Below are 7,736 nucleotides of genomic sequence, written 5' to 3' on the forward strand. Positions count from 1 at the left end.
AAGTGTGTGATCATTATCAAGAATACCCTCTCCTAGAAATTGGGAAGGTATGTATTGTTGATCTCCTTCCCCTTTTAGTGTTGAAGATTTTATATTTGTTTGGAGACATCCTTTGTTTATGGAGCTAGATATCTATACACAAAGATATCTTTATATCCCTTTGATATCCATATATCCTTCATAAGGATCCCTTTACACTTGTTGCAAGATATTTATTTTACAATTATCTCTTTCTTGCTTGAAGATTTACATCCTTTATAATATAATGTTCCCAGTTGGGGATTGGATTATTTGGCGTCCAAGTCCCGCAAACAAACGTTAGTATACAAACAATATGAAAGGTAATTAAACATATATATTTATTTGTGCAATTATACAAGAAAGAATACGATACGTTATTCTACATACTTAACAAATAATGTTGAACTAATTTATTGTTATCTATAAAAGGATACAATACTTAGTTGGACCTTACCTGGATTGACCCAACCCTCTATTGAGAAACACTTCTCAGTTAGGAGCAATCCAAGATGTCGTCCTCCTAAGGTCTCTATTTGGGATCTCTATTAATGAGTGAAATCATTAATGCTCTCAAAGCTTGGCAGAGATCCCACCCCTGCTCAAGCCTCTCTAGCTCTAACATATGCATATGGTTAATCTCTACAATATATATATTGTCTCTAAGAGATTCCCTGTGAATCTCTCTCTGGATTCCTCTTGGAATCTTGGCATTCAACTCTGCTCTGAAATGCCTCAATGATCCCTAGCTCTGTAAATTTCCTCTAAAGCAATCTCTATTTCCTCTGTTTTAATTCTAAGTGTATCTCTACAATCTTATGGTAATTTGTTATTTAACATCACTAATATATCGCTATTATAATATAATCCTGAATGTATCTCTGTCTCTAGAAGTATCATTACAATTCTGGGTGCATCTCTATTATGCTAATTCTGAATGTATCTCTGCAACTTTGATTATAAATGCATCTCTGTTAATTTAGAATGTATCTCTGTTATTTACTGGCTATTATATTTAAATTTATCTTGCGGTATGATTCGAATTCTACGACATTATTCATGAAGTATTTACTATGGTTTAGGGTGAACCGATTACTTGCTAGTGGTGTATCCTGGATATGCTGGGTACGCTTCCCTCCTTCCACGATTTTGCTTCCAACGTGGCTATGGTTGTTCGTATGCAGTGGATGTCAACCAATGGCTAGTGATTAGAGCACCGTATATTCAGACTGAAGTCCAGACGTGATTTTTCCTCAGCGATTTCCTCCCCTTTATATCTCTCAATTTGAGGGAGAGGTCACACCTCTTCATCATGTATGCCCTTTGGAAAGAGTGCAACTCTTCATTATTTCTACCCTTTGAAAGGGACACAGCCTTTCATAATCAGATGTGCACTTATTATTTAAATCAGATCTGCACTTCTCATTTCCAAATTATCCCCCCTCAAATGAGGTTCTCTTCTCCCTTTTATATCTCAATGTTGAGGGAGTCACAACTTTTCCTTTCATGACTTTTGACTTTTCATTAACTTAATTAATTTTTAATTAATCATATTTAATTATATTATTTTATATTTTAATTTAATTTTTAATGTTTTAATTTTATTATTATCATTTATTATTAAATTCTATTTCAAAGTGGGGACATTACATATAACAATCTTCTTCCTAGCTTGGGGTGCATGCATGTTTTTTGAGGATATCTCCTTGGTGTTTATCCTTGATGTGGATATCTATTTTCCTTAGGATATTAACATGACAAAAGGTTGACATCTTAAGGGGGGCATATAAGGACTCCTTTTTATTTGTATTCATTCATTGATGTACCCCCAAAGTGGTGGTGTTGTGTTACATAACCCGCCAAGGTGTGGTTATCAATAGATATGTCCAACAACTTGCATAACACAAACTTTTGTTTTGATCATCTAGCATAGCATGAATTACTAGTTTGACCCCCTTGACATGAATATTTTATTCTTTCTCAAGCATTGGTCAACTAGTTTAATGATGCTTACTAGTTTGATAGTTGTTATCTTTTGTGCTCCCTAAGAATTGGTCATCTAACATAACACAACTTTTTAGTATGATCATTGTTGTTGGTTACCTAACATAACAAATCTTTCTAGTGTAATCGTTTGTGATACTACACGAAAACACAACATAACACACCTCGTTTCCTAGAGGAATTTGTGCCTCTTTCCGTGGATCACCTAGCATAACACAAATTCCTAGCCAATAGAATCCATGCCTTTAATATGAATCACCCAACATAACACACCTTATTGGCTAGTATGTTTCATGGTTTTTCTCATGGACCCCTAGCATAATATATCTTGCTACTTATTGGACCATGGATTCTTATCTCATCAGTTGGTGTATGTTCTAGTTATTTCTATAAGTCCGCCTATGCTCTTGCAATAACATTCTAAGAATGGTACTAGTAGTTGAGATATTTCTAACATCGAGGTACCTTCAACTAGTGAAGCGGAGCCTTTTTGTTTTCTTTAGTACTAACATTTTTTGCTATGTGTATATTTGGATATTTTGTGTAGATTGATAGGATCTAAAGCTTAGGGGCTTGATCATCCCTCATTTGAGCATAATCCTATCCCTAGTTTGTCTTGCTATTGGTTGCCATATCTCTTCATCTCTACTTTACCGTGAGTATGACTGTATGTTCATACTCCCACTTAAGTGGAGGCTAAATTTAGTGTTTTAAATTGTATTCCCCTAAAATTTCATACTCTATTTTGGGCCCTTTCTTTAGTGTGCCTTGTCTTGGGTTATTTCAAGCCTCTTTTGACCTTATTACATCCCATTGCTTTCATATGTCAAGATTGAGACATGATCCTATGTCCTAGACTCTGGTACTTTGTCATTGCCTTTTTTAGTCCCTTTTTTGAGTGGCCTATGGTGCCTAGAGCCATATTCCCTCCAAAAGGAATCTAAATTTGAATGTGTTCAAGTGTTGGTTCCTACCATTTGTGATCCGATCTTTGATATTTTCATTTGACCATTGAAATTTTTCCTAAATTGAGAAATACCTTGAGAGCCTTATATTAAACTATCATTTATCATTCATAAATTTTAATTCACAAGTTACAAGTTACAATTAAAACATTCTCAATTCCTTCACCAAGAGTACAAGGAGCAGATCATGATACAACAACTTATCTTCAAGTATGTTTTCATGATGGATTTTGTTATGATTTGTCATGTTATTGCATCAACACTTGGAGGACTTTTCTAAAGAGCATACATCACCACCATTATCAATTCTAAGGTATAATCTTGTCAATTCAAAATTTCATTTATTATTTAGCATTTTCCCTACCAAGGTTAAGCTCTCTTTTCATCATCATTATTATTGTGGAGGTGGGAACATTAACATGTGGTTTGACTTAGGCAAGCCCCTATACAAAAAAAAAAACCGTTTTCCCTCTTCTTGTGTGTGCAAGTATAGTTCTGACAATTGAAAGTGGTATAATTGTGTAGAGAAGATTGAGACACACAATCCCAAACTTAGGAAAGCCTCTATACAACACAACTATTTTCACTCTTCTTACATGTGCAGGTATAAATCCAACAAGTTGTAGAATTATGCAAAGTAGACTGAGATGCACAGTCCCAAACTTTGAATAGGTGAAAACCCCTGGACTATGTTGATTAGCTCACTTGACCGACAATTTTACTATAAATTTTGAAGGGAGAAATCTACAAAGCATCTTGATCCAAAACTAGAAGCCTTAGCTAATGAACATACACTCAGGTCTACAATGTCTATCTCCACAGATTGACACTTTTAGCCACAATACTGTCAACTTCCTATTATTTTACCTAGATCTCACGTTGTCATATCAAACCATATCAAAACATACAAACCTTAAAAAGGGAACAATTAATCAAAGCATTAAACTCTCCTTTGGACTAAAGTTGAGCCTTGTTTATTGTTTCCCAATGAAGGATCAATAAAGGGTGGAAATAGTGAATGAATAAGATCTTAGCTTGTATTCCTAGGCCAAGACTCCTATTTAAAATATTACATAATCTATGATGGGGTGATTATCAAAGTTTTTGGGTCCTATGAATGTTTCATCTAGACTTAGAAGTAGGTGTCATCCATAAAATTCTAACATGGAGTATGTCTTTGTACTATAATTAAGATTTGATGACCCCAAGCATCAAATTAAGTTTTCATTTTATAGGTTAACATTGAGAATGTGTTACATTATATTTCAAGGTGATAACTTGAAAACTTATAGTCTAAGGAAATAATTTTGATTGAATTATTTTTTAATTCTTAGAAACTATTTTTTTTCTTTTTAAATTGATACACATGAGTCACATAAAGAGAGAATTTATGAAAATGAAAATAATACCTTGCTTCAACAATGCAGGATTGATTGAATATAATAATGGACATTGAGATGACTTTCTTATAAAGACAAGGTGAGAGGTAGGATCACACAAGATGTTGGCATGTGTCTTGATCCTATGCAAGATGATAACTATCCTTGATACAAACATTAAATTTATGATGCAAATATTAAATGCCTAGATAATTAGAAGTAAATGAGGTGAACATTCAACCTCATTGTAATTAACTTCTAGAATAGCACCTATGACATAAGTAAACTTAACATGTGAATTATAGGTTCCCACTAATGTCTAGTTAGGTGATAACCTCATTCACACTAACACCCCCCATTAAGTGCAACTTAGTGAGAAGAAATTATTATGTAAATGATGTGAGATGCAAGATGAGTCTCGGTTACTAGGCCATGTTAGTTACCTGTGCACAAATAATCTCTCATAAATAGAGAAAGGAGAAAAAACAATGAGATGAAACTCCTCATCAAAAGAGAGAAAAATATACAATCAAGGATGACATGGAGGATTCAATGATAACCAACATAACTACATCCAACATGTAAAAAGATCCTCACAAATCCAATCAATCTCCATCCATATGAAGAATGAAAAAATAGACCATACATTGTCCCATAATGAGAGCTAACTTGCTACACAAACAAGCGTTGAAAGCTCTCTATGGATTAAACTTGGGAACACTCAATCTAAGAAATCAAAACTGACTACATACATTTGTGCAAAAACATTGGAAACTATTGATTAGGAAGTTTCACAAGAACCATAATAAGCAAATGGAATAAGTCTTTCTACGAAGGAACGAAGTCTAAAAACTCTCAAACTAGCATAACCCTAGAATCTAATGAAGCAATAGTTAATTGACAAATGATTTAGATCTGAAATGAAGTGCAAAGACCAAAAAGACACATTCCCAAGTGGCAGAATGTCCAAGTAATACTTCAAGATACCCATGGGGAAAAAATTGAAATAAAATGTACTTGAGACTGAAACTAGAAAAAAGTGCATGAAATTGTATTATGCAAAGTAGTTATTGACCATAAGCATATTGTATTATGCCATCTTTTATCATCCAAAGTTATCTAGATATTGTATTAATCTTAATTACAACCCATTTGACATTAATAAATATATTTAAAATATACCTTTAAGATTAAAAATATTAAAAGGTTTTTAAAATTATATATACAAAAGATTTTTAAATATAAATACACTACCCATCTATAAGGAAACCTTATAGTTCTTCTTGCTCAGCTTTCCATATTACCTCACAATTCATATGGAGACGGACAATTTGGCATCCTTCACAAAGATGATAAGAATTATTTTAGATCAGCTGGCTCTGTAATCTTATCGACACCAAAGAAAATGAATATGACTAGATTTAACAAAGTGTAGTGGCTTATTATACGTATAATCTAATGGCTTGTTATCCTCCATCTTATCTTACTTAACAAATTCAAGGAAAGGATTGTTGATCTGTATGTACTCAAATAAAGTTTTTGTTAAATAAAAAACCTAATGGGTCTCTCTGTAGGTATTTTTTTATATGTAATGTAATATATTTTTATTCTGCCCCTCCTAGATCATATGTAAAATCATTTTTTTGGTATATTAATGGAGTGAAATGAAACTTGGAAAGAGAGTAGATGAAGTATTTGCCATGATTTTATTTTTTTATCCTACTTGGAAATTACAAATATATGTATCTAGGTCTGCATAGCAGAGAAAAGATTAAAAAAATTTACAAAGTGCCTACATTATATACTTAGCAGAGCAGTCTGATTCTAATTTGTCTACCAACCAACTGAATACACCATACATTATAATTCAAGTATTAGAATCTGAGGACCATCAAAACATCTTTTGATGTAACATTTACATTTTTGGAATTGCTAAAAACTTATCAGCAAAGAGAAGATGCAGAGCTTTGCATTATGATAACAATGAATGGGCTTGTTCCATCTTTTACACGTATCTGGAATATAATTTGCACATTTATTTTATTCTTACTCATCTTCAGTTTTCACAGAAGATAAAACTTTAACACCTCTAATGAATTTGAAACAAACAATAGACCCCAGTCACAATTTTAATCTCATTTATAAGAACTAGACTCCATAAATGTATTTCTCAAAGGGACAAAATGTCTGCTTGCAATCCTACTAGTGCAACTTTAGCCAATTATGATCATGGATAGGAGCAACATTAAGGCTGCTACCTATTTCTGGGAATACTCGATCCCAATGTAAAATTTAGTCAAACATGAACTCTTCTAATGATGGAAGCTCTAGATCTATGCATAGATATGTGTCAAATGAAAGTATTATGTTATGTGGTGTCTTAAATTGTCTATTGTATCAAGTTTATTTTTATAAATATTGTTGTGTGATAATAAATCTATCAAACATGTTGGTAATATATCAAGAACATGGAACTGCTCTATGTTATGACTAATGGTTGGTGTGTGGTAAAGGTTATAATGCTTTGCATTTATTGGTTTCTCACAATAATATTTGACATAAAAATTTAGTTCAAAATAAGGAAAGCATGTATCAATAACCTTAACACATGTTGGATCTATATTTTAGCTATACTCCTATTTATAATTGTATGATTCAAGATTGGTTTTTTGTATGATTCAAGATTGGTTTTGAGGCTACCATCTGTTGTTGGAAACCGTTAATCTCGTTAGCTAAAAGTTGTTGCAAAGCATATAGGATTTTAATAAAATAATAATTCTACAAATGATGGAAAGAAAGAATAGATAGAACTAAGAATTTTGGCTAACTAGCTGTTAAAACTATGTCATCTTTCCATGATTATGGATTAACCCTTTCAAGGTTAAATTATTTCTGCTTTTGAAAATTTGGACTTCCTCGTAGACTAGAGGGGGAGGTTATATATATTCTTGAGTTGCTATATGGAAAAGGATGGCATGGAGGGATAGATTGAACCTCTACTTGTAAACATATCCCCCTTACTATAAACTAGGAATAAGATATACTTAGTATGGGTTTGACATTTGATGGTATGATAATGTAAATTATAATAAATTCTTCTAATGACATTAGAAGCACATCAATATTTTAATGTTGTTAGTTGATACTTTTTATAATTTCTTTTAGATTTAGGGGTAAAGGCTTAATATGACTACATGATGTCTATTGACCTCTTATATGTGAGAACCTTGATATTGGGATATTGGGATTATCATGCAAATAGCAGTAATGAACCATAATTAAAAATGACTACTATTTAATTTGATAATGTTGTTAAGTTTGTTATTCTTCTAGATTCAACTGTGTAGATTTGGCAACATAAAAATCTACA

The sequence above is a fragment of the Cryptomeria japonica genome, chromosome 4 (genome assembly GCF_030272615.1).
Source record: "Cryptomeria japonica chromosome 4, Sugi_1.0, whole genome shotgun sequence".
Classification (NCBI taxonomy): Eukaryota; Viridiplantae; Streptophyta; class Pinopsida; order Cupressales; family Cupressaceae; genus Cryptomeria; species Cryptomeria japonica.